General features: G+C 34.7%; 1 long non-coding RNA gene and 1 pseudogene across 1 annotated transcript; one reads left to right on the forward strand and one right to left on the reverse strand.

Annotated features, from left to right (window-relative positions):
* Positions 1–4,563: 4,563 nt before the first annotated feature.
* Positions 4,564–12,507, reverse strand: LOC133876331 (G-type lectin S-receptor-like serine/threonine-protein kinase B120; annotated as a pseudogene).
* Positions 6,721–9,374, forward strand: LOC133874656 (uncharacterized). Its single transcript, XR_009901344.1, has 4 exons — positions 6,721–6,953; positions 7,125–7,231; positions 7,784–7,844; positions 9,005–9,374. It is a non-coding gene; the product is annotated as an uncharacterized LOC133874656 (long non-coding RNA).
* Positions 12,508–12,910: the final 403 nt, after the last annotated feature.

The raw sequence follows: 12,910 nt of genomic DNA on the forward strand, positions 1-12,910 counted from the left end.
TCTCCTCATATAGTGAACAAATTAAAAGGCCCAATGTAACAACCACCACAATAAATGTGGTCGGCACAAGAATTTTTCATAGTTGTTTATTTCCTGTAATAAACAATCATTTTGATGTAACCTTTAGTATTGCAATAGAAGGAGATCTTTTATGTTAAAAATAATAAAAAAAAAATCATGTTTACCTCCTACCCCTCGTTCTGTGTACAAACAACATTTCACGATAATTTACACGGAGAATATAAACGCAAACCAAGACAGAATAAAAGCGGCAGGGAAGCAACAAGAGGGAAAATTCTACGAGACTGCTCTTTTGGGCTGCAATTTCTCATGAGCTTTCCTAATTTCTATAAGAAAATCTTTTCTACGTACGCCGCAACTTTTTGGTAATTAAGCTAATTAAATGGCAAAAAACCGGCCCACATTTTGTCGTAAGCAAAAAGCAAGTAAAATGTTCCCACTACTCTGGAACTTATGTTAGTTATGTCCTTTCAATAAAAGGACATAAGACCTTCCACAGTCCTCTACTGAGTCAAAAAGATGATCACGCCAACAATCTTTCATGAGAACCTGCCTTTCCACCGTTGCTTTCATGGAAGTGAAATTTGAATACATTGAAACTTTGTGTTTTTATTTATTTTTTCTTTTATTATTCTTTTTACTATATCTTTTAATAGTAAATTTTCTCCTCGTCGTTTTCACCAATTGATTCTAATATCTTGATTTTAAATTATTCCTCGGTTTTCAATTTTTTCAATAAGTCATTTGAAATTTTGATGGTTTTCAATCAGATCATTAATTTGATCATAATGTTTTCACCGATTTCTTAATGAAATTCAAATAAAATTCCAATTGTAATTCTAAAAGAAAAATGCTATATCGGAAAAAGAGAAAAGATGTTACAAGAACCGTCTTTTGTTCCTTTTCCTCAATATGATTTATCTTGTGTTGATAAATTGAAAAACTCAAGTTAAAAATTGTTTAGGAGCCTTTCATCTTCACCCTTAATCTATGGAAATATGACGTGCTAATCTGGTTTTGCCCTTTCAATGGCACCATAGATATCTAAATCTTCAAATGAGTTCAGAGTACCAAGTAATAGCAAAATTGATGGTTTTCTTGGCTGGATTTTCAAATGTTATCGCCTTTCGTAATTGAAACAGTTGAACCATTCAAAGAACTGATTTGTGGCCTTTTGTTAACTGGAGCGGGTTTGCCTTTGCCATGCCACAAAAATTCAAGAAAGCAGGTTGTTTGAGATAAGGTAGAATTGCAATTTCTTTGTTGAGCATTGCAACAACATAAGACATGCATTGTAGGTCTATCCGCTGCACTTATTTGAACACAGAAGGGAGCTATGTTAACATATCTCAATACCATCCGAATGGAGGATATATCATTAAGTAGTGGATCCGGATCCACCAAGTCCGATCCCCTATCACTTGTCCAAAATTCTCATGCCTTCAAATCCCACAAAAAAAAAAAAAAAAAAAAAAAATTAAAAAAAAAGAAACAAAAAACAAAAAACAAAAAACAAAAGAGGAAAATCAGAGGAGGTTAGAATGATCGTTAATAATTAAATACATTATTTTTATTAGTTTAAACTATTAAGACCAGTGGTACGTTCTATACTCGATCTACTTAGCGTCCTAAAATTTCAATAACAGAGAACTAATTTTATTTTAGTTACGATGAATGCATATTTCTTCAACAACTCCTAGCTATAAATCACAATAAATAAGTGTTTTCAATTTCTGCAACAAAATATGGAAATAAGATATTCACATATCCAATAAGATGGAGAGAGTCAATTTGATAAAGACTAGTATTCTTTTCGTCAGATACAATCTCTAACAATAAGACACCAAAACTAAAGTCGTTGGATTTGATTGAAAAGAGGCATTCCAAAGCATATTCATGAGACATATAACCACTATACACCATCAAGTTAAAAATATTAATGATTGCATGTTTATGTTGGTTTTAAAAATTTAGAACTTCCATTTATATTACTTACTAAGTGCCAACAATCCTATTTGTATTTGCTTGTGACTCGTTCCCTCCAAATATTCTTGCCGTTTCGAAATCTGTATTTTGGGATTCATATCGATGTCCAACAAAATATTGCTAGGCTCTTTAAGTCCCTATGAATAATCTTTAACCTGGAATACTGATAAAGATAAAGATAAAGAAGTCTTTGAGCAATTCCTTCAATCACTCCAACACGAGTCCTCCAATCTAATATCCTGTGCTTCTCTTGATCGGCTTAACATATATAAGTAAATTGACAATTTGTGAGCCACAGGCAAAGAAAGATAATGAGCATTGCTTCATTTTTTAGCTCCTCCCAATCTTGCCCAGACCTTTTGCAAAGCCTTTTTACAGCTTCCTCGTCCCCTTTCAGTAATACTCCATGAAATTTTTTTTTGGCATGCTTTTCCACAACCAAAAATGTTAATTCCTATGCAAAAAAAAGTAAACAAAAGGAGAATATCATTACAAAATCACAAATTTCTTTGAAAGACGAACGTGAACGGCAAGAAAAGGATTCATCTTCCAACTTGGCAAGTATGAAAACGATTTACGTACCTTTGTTAATTAATGTGTTTTTGGAGTTCTTTTTTTTTAAAAAAAATTAAAGTTAAAATTTAAAAATTAAAAAAAGAAAAAAAGAAAAAGCTGTTATGATGTGATATTAATGTACTACAAAAATAATTGGGAGAAAAAGAACAGAGAAAGAGGGAAATGAGTAAAGATGTGTCACACAATTTAAGAGAAAGGGATCGAAAAAAGAAAATGAGTACCGATGATATTATTTATACTTATTTTTATATCGTTTGATTTAACGTGTTTTAACTGGTGGTTAATATTTTTATATTTTTTAAGTAGATATGAAAAGTTATTTAAAATACATTATATTAATTTATGTGAAAAGTAATATTACTAGAAGGAAAAATAAAAAAATAAAAAAATTGTGTGACAAAATATATATAAAAAGAGAAAAAAAGAAAAAAGAAAGAGAAATTAGGTGGAATCTCACTACAGGGAATAAGAGAGAAAGAGGAAGTTAGAAAGAAAGAAGAGAGAGAAAGAAAAAGAGGGGCAGAAGAAGATCGAAGAGGAGTCACATCTAAAATAAAACGTGTTTAATTATTCATTTACTCTGTCCCCGTTAGAGTACAAAAGCACATTTAAATAAAGATGTTGAGTTTCAGTTTGGTGGGTTTTGTTGTCTGTTACAAAATCTTGGCTTCTGTAGGATTTTTAACAATAGTTGTATTTTTTTAGTTGTTAATTCCATGCTTGGCCTGCAAAATGGAAATATTCAATTTTATTAATATTAGTTGCCTTAAAGTTTCATTGATATTCTAATGGGACTAGGTCAAGTTATAACTCAGACAAACTTGAAGTCCCTTCTATGTGGCTCCTAGCAGACAGGTACTACTATAGTTACGTTCAGTTAGAATAGTTACAGTTCGTCTATCTTGCCTTTTTGCTTTAAAAAAAAAAAGAAAAAAAAATGGCATTTACTTATTGAGGGAACCTAATGAACTGCAAACCCCAACATCTTATACTTCCAGTCACAATAAACTGTGATCCCATGTACCTACTGCTATATACAAACTTCCACAAAATCTCATATGGAGATAAGTGGGAAACCTTTATATTCTAATGACAATGCCATGCTTTTCTTTAAAAGAGCTTTTCAGCCATCCCGTGACTTCCACTATTCTGGAATCATATGGCTTACCCAAAAAAGAAAAAGAAAAAAGAATCACATTCCAAGCTTCTCTCTAAAGTTTATACTATAAAACGATCCTGTGGCAGAAAGCTAATGTATGTAGTCTTGTATTGGGGAATAATAGTGAGAGAGACCATGGCCAGGGCTAGTGGCAAAGTTTTGGTCCCACATATAGTGGTTATACTGCTCATTGCATTGGTGGGTGGAGCAATGCAACAGCCATATGTGACATAGACCTCCACCAAGCTTAACCATACCCTCCTGGCGCTTAACAGGGTGGAGACGACCAAGCGATGCGTGTATGCCATGCCAACTTGCCCTTTCTTCGCAGCTATAATATATAGTGGATTTCTCATGAATATAGCTTACTACATCACGAATAAATGAGGGGCAAAACCTAATTTTGATAGAGAAACATGACTCTTCACACATTTTACACCGCTTGATGTGAAGTTTTAAGTGGCCTTTGATGTCAGCTACTTAAAAAATAATTAAAAAGAAAGACACTTAAAACATGCAACGTCAACCAATATAAAATGATAATGAAAAATAGGTGTGAAGAGTAATATTATTCATTTCAAAACCAAGCGAGCCATGCCTTCCGGCCCCGATCGTTCCGTCCTTGCTTGCCACAGTGTAAAAGATGTACAAACAACATTTCATGATACATATATCAAAAGCTGAAATACCATATTATATGGCTAAAGGTCCAAAGGTTCAATAAACAACTGAATAATGTTATAGACCATAGGCAAAGAGATTGAATGTTTTCTAACAATTTGTTATGAGAATATGAACACTTATGGCTGGACTTTAAAATGTTACCGGCCTTCCATAATTGAAATCGTTGCACCATTCAGAGAACATATTTCTGGCCTGCTGTTAATTGGGTGTGCCTTCGCCATACTTCTCACGTTCAAGAAAGCAGGTTCCTTGGGATAAGGTAGAATTGCACTTTCATTGCTAAGCATGGCAACAACATCAGACATGGTAGGTCTATCAGCTGCACTTTCTTGGACACAAAGGAGAGCTATGTTAACATATCTCAATACCATATCCATAAAGGATATATTATCAAGTAGTGGATCCACCAAATCTGATCCCCGATCACTTGTCCATAATTCCCACGCCTTAAAATAAAAAGAGAGGAAAATTAGAGGATGTTAAAATGATGGTTAATGATTAAATACATAATTTTCTATTAACTTAAGCTTTTTAAACAGTAGTATGTTCTACACTCTACTTAGCGTTCTAAAATTTCAAGAATAGATGACTAATTTTGTTTTAATAATGATGAATGCACATCTTTTCAAAAACTCCCAGCTATGAATCTAAGTAAACAAGTGTTTTCAATTTTACTACAAAAGACGCAAATAAGATACTCACATATCCAATAAGATGGAGGGAGTCGGTTTGATAAAAACCTGTATTTTTTTTGCCACTCACAATCTCCAACAATAAGACACCAAAGCTAAATACATCGGATTTGATTGAAAATAGGCCTTCCAAAGCATATTCAGGAGACATATAACCACTGGGCAACATCAACAAGTTAAAAATATTAGTAATTGCATGTTTCATGTTGATTTTTATAATTCAAAAATTCCCATTATATGACTTACTAAGTGCCAACAATCTTATTTGTATTTACTTGTGAATCATTTCCTCCAAATATTCTTGCCATTCCAAAATCTGATATTTTGGGATTCATATCGATGTCCAACAAGATATTGCTAGGCTTCAAGTCCCTATGAATAATCCTTAACCTGGAATATTGATGAAGATAAAGAAGTCCTTGAGCAATTCCTCCAATAATTCCAACACGAGTCCTCCAATCTAATATCCTGCGCTTCTCTTGATCTGCTTTACATATATGAGTAAAGTGACAATTAGTAAGCCATGCACATGCAAAGGACCATAAAAATCAAACACACATATATATCAAAGTGTGAGATATTACAAACCAAAAAGGAAGAAATCCAAGCTTTTATTGGGCATATACTCATAAATTAGTATTTTTTCATCTCGTTCAATGCAGCAGCCCAAAAGTCTAACAAGATTCTTGTGTTGGAGCTTAGCTATGAGCATTGCTTCATTTTTTAGCTCCTCCCAACCTTGCCCAGATCTTTTTGAAAGCCTTTTAACAGCTACTTCGTCCCCTATATGTAATATTCCCTGAAATTATTTTTTGTCATGAAAAATACAAAAAACAATAAAATAATAAGCCACATTCATTAGAAATCTTTTACCAATGATAAAAATAGAGCATGTTTGAGATTGCGTTAAAAAACTTAAAAAATGTTTTTACTACTTAAAAAGTTGTTCCAAAAAAAAATATGTACATTTGGTAAAAAAACTTACGAAGTTTTTTTTTTAAAAAAAAAACACTTTTTTGCTTTAAAAAAACCCAAAACTGAGTTTTTAAAAAAACTTAAAAATAAGCTTTTTTCTATAACAAAATCTCTATTTCTAACCCCTAAAGCCTTTTAACTTTAAAATAAACAACCCATCATGAGAAACAAGAATCGGATGCAAAACATTTTGTTGTTGTGGAATCTCTTGTAATGTTCAAGAAATTATTTAATAAATTTATTAGAAATTAAATAATATTAAGCCCATTTAGTGTGGTAAAACTACACTTGTGAATTTAATTAAGAAAAGTGAAGAGACAAAAGTAGAATATTATTAATAGGTTGATTACAATTAATTAATAATAGGTGGAATTAAGGTGGTAAATAATACAAGATAGTTTTATTTTATTTTATGGGCTAGTATGGTTTAGAAATGGTAGCCCACGAGTAAAAGAGAATTAAAAAAAAAAGAAAAAAGTTAACAATGTAGGCCCAAGTGTGTGATAAATGGTTAAAGCCCATTTCATTTTCATTCACCCACTTGGAGAATAGGAGACGCCACATTCAGTTCCAGCAGGTTTTTAAATAAACATAGAGCCCATTCCTTTGACTTTTCCTCACTTTTGGCTTGACCTCACTTGTGAAAACAAAAGGCATTCGGTTCCTAGGAATTAAAACCGCAAGTCTCTTTTTGTTTCCCCTCTTTGTTTCACTCCAGCCCTCATTCTCTCCACCCTACACGTGAGCTCAGCCCTCTCCCAACTCTCATCTCTTCAACACGTGAAGCTTGGCATGGGTATGAGTTGGATTTCTCATTGAAGACAAGGAACAATTAAGGGTTTAAAGGGCTGAAACCATAGGTAATTTCTCAACCCTCTTTTGCTCCCTTGTCCTCTTTCACGCAGATCATGGTTTAAGCATGGATTTACACTTCTAATTAGCTATGGTAGTGCATAGGAAAGAGTATAGGGGCTGATTTGGTGAGTTAAAAATTCTGAAATTCTCACTTGTCTTTACCATTTCACTTGAAGCTTGAGATTTGAGCATGGGTCTTGCTTCCTAGTGAAAGTTTCCATCATTTTCAAGCTTTGAGTAACGATTATCAACATCAAAGGTCTGATTTATCGAGTATCTTGAGGTAATTTTGAAAACTATAATATTTCTCAAAGTTAGGTTAAATTTTGGATATGTGATGAAATTCTTGGAATTGCTATGGGGTCTTTGTTTGCAACAAATTCCTACATGATAATCAAGCTTTGAGTTGTTTTATTGTTGGGTTAGAACTTCAATTTTGTTAATTATTGAAGTATGGGCATAAACTCTATATTTGATGAGTTGAGTTAAATTTGGGGCTTTTAGGTGTTTAAACCATAGATTATTAATTAGTGGTTTAATTGCGTTTAGTGTGTTAATTAATCCTAGGTTATTTATGGGTTCTATGGAAAATGGGTATTTAGGAAGTTAGGTCTTAATGTTAATGAGATGTATAAAATAGAGGTTTGCTTTATTATAAACCTATGAAAGTTCTAGGTATTGGCCTAATTAATTAATGGGTAATACAAGTAAGCCCTAGAAATTACTTAGGTTGTCATAAAGATGAATCCATGAGACAAACCAAGAACCTATGTGGTGTTTACAATTAAGAGTGTTTCAATTTAGTTTTAATGCGTTATTGCATTGTGAAATGCAGTGGTTCATCGCAAGACGTTGTCTAGGAATCTATAGTTGAGCGTGTTATCCGCACAGCCAAGGTGAGTATTCTACTCACTGAGAAGTATTATTTTCATATATGATGAATTGCAAAATATACATTGTTTTACAAACCTGAACCAACTGTATGTTGAGTATATTGAAATTATGATGATGTTTTGAAGTATAAATATGATATGTGATTTTAGAGTGAGTATAAGTTGGAGATTTAAGTTATGCAAATTGTCTAAGAAATGATATGTAGGACTGTTTATGTTTTATAAAGAAAGCATGTGTTAAATGCACGATCATGAAATTAAGTGTATAGTATTTAAGCATGAGCATGGGGTTTGAAAGTATATAAAGTTTTGAGCATAGAGCATTGGGTTGTTGAAGACCCTTGGGCCTGAGTCCCAATTGGCATAGGCTGTTAAAGACCCTTGGGCCTGAGTCCCCATTGGCATAGGCTGTCGAAGACCCTTGGGCCTGAGTCCCCATTGGCATAGGTTGTGGAAGACCTTTGGGCCTGAGTCCCCATTGGCATAGGTAGTCGAAGACCCTTGGGCCTGAGTCCCCATTGGCATAGGCTGAGGAAGACCCTTGGGCCTGAGTCCCCATTGGCATAGGTAGTCGAAGACCCTTGGGCCAGAGTCCCCATTGGCATAGACTGTGGAAGACCCTTGGGCCAGAGTCCCCATTGGCATAGCTAGTCGAAGACCCTTGGGCCAGAGTCCCCATTGGCATAGGTTATGGATCGGGTTGGCAATTGGGTATGCATAACATTGTTTTTATGAGTGAGATGTTTTCATGATTTGATATATAGGGTATGCTTTTACAGGTCTCTTATAGTTGTTTTCATGATAATCTGCATAATTGATTTAAAAGCATTGAGCCATCAATTGTAAAAGTATTATAGTAGGTGAGAATGTATATAGTTATCTCCCAGAATGGAACTTCTACGTATAATCTCAGCTGCATAGTATATTTTTAAATGTTTTCTAATAGTCGGTGTTTGCTGTATCAGCTATGGGGATTTTCAAACAAAAGTTAATAAATTGGTAGCTGTTATAGTGTACGCGAGATTATAAAAAAATGAAAAGTTGGTTCTTTGCGAAAACTCAGTGAATAGTATACCTCTGAGGTCTTAGTGTAATTATTTATGCTAAGGCGGTGGGCTCATAATTCCACCTGTACGGATGCGGCAACCCCCGCAACCGTGCAGACATTGATGTTTTGGTTGCAGGTTCTGTGGATATAGATATTGACTCGTCCACCTAGCGTATGGGATGCTATGATTGGAGCACATCGCGCCAGTCATAAATCACGGACTCATGGGTAGTCTGTATTTTGGGTATTTTATTTGTGGCTCGTGTCCTACGTGGTTTACGTATTTGATGAGCCTGTATTTTGATATGTAATTATAGTAAAATGTTTTATAAGCTTTAATCAGTTAGACATGTAAACGACTCTTGTTGTTGATAACAGTTATGTATTAGATGTATTTCAGCTATTGATATATGTTCCGCTACACATTGATTATTATATTCCGCTGTGTTAGATGTAACTCTGAATATCAGGTACATGTTATGGAACGTGTACGTTATGTTGGCTGAGCGACATATAGTCGTGCCACTGTGAAGATCCGTTTGTATGTTTTTTTTTTTTTAAAAAAAAAAAAAAAAAAAAAAAAAAAAAAAAAAACGGGTCGTCACATCTCTGGTCCTTAAGCCAAGACTAGAGACCGACATTCCCGATTTGGGCATAGAAAAATCAATGCATTGACACCTTGGGAGTCTAATAAGTGAGACCATAATATAATATGTCGAAATATCACTCCACCAAAAGTTTAAGCCTATGAGTTTGGGCACAATTATGCTATTTTAGCCCCTCAAACTTGTGATATCTTCCCAAAGTGGCCCTTTTTTACACACATTGTATATTCTACTTCAACTACAAACACATATTAATTAGAGAAATGATCTTTAAACTCATTTCTCACAACAGCTCTACAACAAGCTAATGTGGCTGGTAATATTTTATTATTTTTTTGTTTTCTTTTTGTAAAAAAGTAATAAAATATTACCAGCCATGTCAGCTTGTTGTGGGGCTGTTGTGAGAAATGAGTGTAAGGATCATTTCTCTATTAATTATCCAATTACATATAATACTAACTGTTGTTACAAGTGACTCATATTCTCTTGAGTATATAAAGTAATACGAAAGTACCAATATAGTGGTTAGTTGGCGGAGCATCGTGACGATACAGGGTATTTTGGGGTTATCTATATATGTCCGTACAGTAAGGTTTTGTTATAAATATGTTATGTTATAACTCTAAATTATTTGTTGAATATAACTGCACTCTTGTAGACGTAGGCACATTACCGAACCACAAAAATCTGTATCTTGATTTTATTTTGCTCTCTCTTTTCGATTCCATATTATTCATCATTATTGTGTACGGTAACAACACTAACAAACACCAAACATTTTAGAGTAATGTTTCTTCCACAACTTTTGCACAACTCTAGCTACATTTTTTTTTTTTATGATCAACCATTGAATTTGTTTTCCTACTTGTAGGCCATAAATATTCAATTGTTGATTTTTAAAAAAAGTTGTTAGAGTTGTATAAGAGTTGCGCAAGAAACATTACTCAACATTTTATCTTCCAAATCTCATATACAGCAACAAAAGTGGCATGTTCCTGTTTGTGTTTGTTAACATGATAAGGTTTAACCGGCGAAGTGTCAACCTTTTAATTACATTTTATATCCAAAGCATTGCGTTTATATAAGAATATTGAACCATACCTTGTAAACAGGTCCAAAACCACCCTCTCCAAGCTTATTTGCAGCTGAGAAATTATTAGTTGCAGCAGAAACACTTACAAAACTGAATAATGGCATTTGAACTTCTCTTTTTCTACTATCTCCATGCTCTGACCTAGTAGCCTTTTGGGTCATGCCCAAATCTAACACCAACAAATCCTGCCCTGAATGGTGAACAACACGTTTAAGAATATAAATTTAGATTGCTAAAATAACATTGTGAACCATTCTTCACTCACCCTTCCTTCTGAGCTTTCTCCTCACATAATAAACACAAAGGGCCAACGTAACAACCACCGCAATAGATGCAGTTAGAATGACAATTATCCTTGATTGGTTATTTCCTGTATCCTTCAAATTCTTTAATCCTGGATCTGTTACAGTTCCATTTTTCGTTGAATTTGTGTCTGCAAAAGGAAATCAGAGAAATAAATAATATAGGCGTTGTTCTTGTAAAAGATGAGAGACCATTAATGGGCAATGAGGAATTAAGCAAAGAAGCTTTCGTTATTCGATGATTAATGATAGAGCTAAACATGGGTAACAAAAGCCCTATCATTAATCATCGAATAACAAAAGCTTCTTTGCTTAATTCCTCATTGGTCTCTCATCTTTTTCATGGTATCAGATAGAACTCTGTATCAGATAAATAAATCTAACCTTGGGTAAAGTCCGGAGGAGCAAGTTTCAGATAGAACTCTGTTTCATATAACTTATCTGCTGAGAACTGTTTCAGATTTTCAAGAGGGCCATCCCATACAAGGCAGCGATGTTCTTGGTCATAAGCATAACCAGTACAAGAGCAGTTGTTCAAACAAGCTGATTCGCACTCTGAAGCCTTGCCAACGTCCAACCGCAGTGGAATCCTGCGCAAATAAACTTGAGGAATTGGAAGAAACCAATCTTTCTGAACATCAATATTATCGCGGCAATGCGAATCAGTTTTTCTCTTACATCCAGCGAACGTGGATCCTCTTTTGAATCCTGGCAAACAGTAACATCTAGAATCTGCATCGGCAATCTCGTCGCATATGCTGTAAACGCCGCAGACAGGATAAGCCCCACAAGCCGTTAACTTTAGCGAGGACCAAGCATGGTCACCTTCCATCCATGTCTGCAGCAGAAGGTTCCCGTTGAAATCCAACACTATTCTTCTAGTTTCACTGGTGTTCTTACTAAGCCAGGTAATGTACTCCATCTCAATCACGAGTATACCAGCTAGAACACCACTGGTGAGTGAACCAGTCCAGTATGGTTCCGACCCCTCCATTAAAATAATTTGAGTTTTCCCAGAACCCAGATGCAGAGAGAAAGGACCAGGAGCAGGGTCTGTTAGACTTTTCCATGATCTTAAGACAGGATGGTCATTAGCATCTTTAAGCTTCATTCCGGGCAAAAGAATATCAGTAGGATAGTCAAAGCTTTCCCACAAAACATGTGAGGCCCTGTTTGTCAGTATAAGATTACCTGTATCTAATAGCCTGACGTAGGTATCGTTGCCACCTGAAGTGTTGGTCAGAACGTGCAACAATCTGCCATCGGATATTACAAGATTCCCATCCGGGTCGAAGGTAAGAACAGCAGAGGGATTTGGGAATGGGTGCTCCCTGTTTGCAATCACAGCTACATTTTCAGTAGTATTCGAGTAGAATATGGCCACGTAATACTTTGTCGAGTTTTCTGTTGAAAAGAAACCGAGTTTGTACTTTCCGTTGGCGGATAGAATGTACTCCGAGGTGTTTAGTGATTGGCCTGGTCGGATAGTATCACTATCAGTGATGGTAGCATTGGTGAACAGCAAAGCAAGGCAGAATAAAAGCAGAAGGGAAGCAATAAGGGGGGAAATTATAGGGCTCATATTTGTTTCAGGAAGCACAGACAGCTCTTTGCACATGCACGTAACCAGTATATATGGTGTTCTTGGATATCCTGTTTTGGGTTTAGAGAGTTCGACCAGGCTGCAATTTCTCATGAGCTTTCCTATGAAAAATGCGGACAAACGACGTCGTTATATATTCAAAAGCAATAATGGCTTTGTATTTTGAAAAACATGACATATAATATTCATTTTGTATTTGAAAAACATGATATATTAAAATTTGTTCCAACTTTGTCTTTGTAATTAAAAAGAATATGTGTTCTCACATATACAGTAACATTTGACATTTTTATAGACGAAACTAAGGAAATTCTTCCAATTCTAATGAAATCTTTGTTCCAAAACCATGGACCGTGATTTTTTACTTTCACTTCAATTTAGATTTTTGACGACCTAAGAGCCGTGTTGTATTTCCACC

This window comes from Alnus glutinosa, chromosome 8 (genome assembly GCF_958979055.1).
Source record: "Alnus glutinosa chromosome 8, dhAlnGlut1.1, whole genome shotgun sequence".
NCBI lineage: Eukaryota > Viridiplantae > Streptophyta > Magnoliopsida > Fagales > Betulaceae > Alnus > Alnus glutinosa.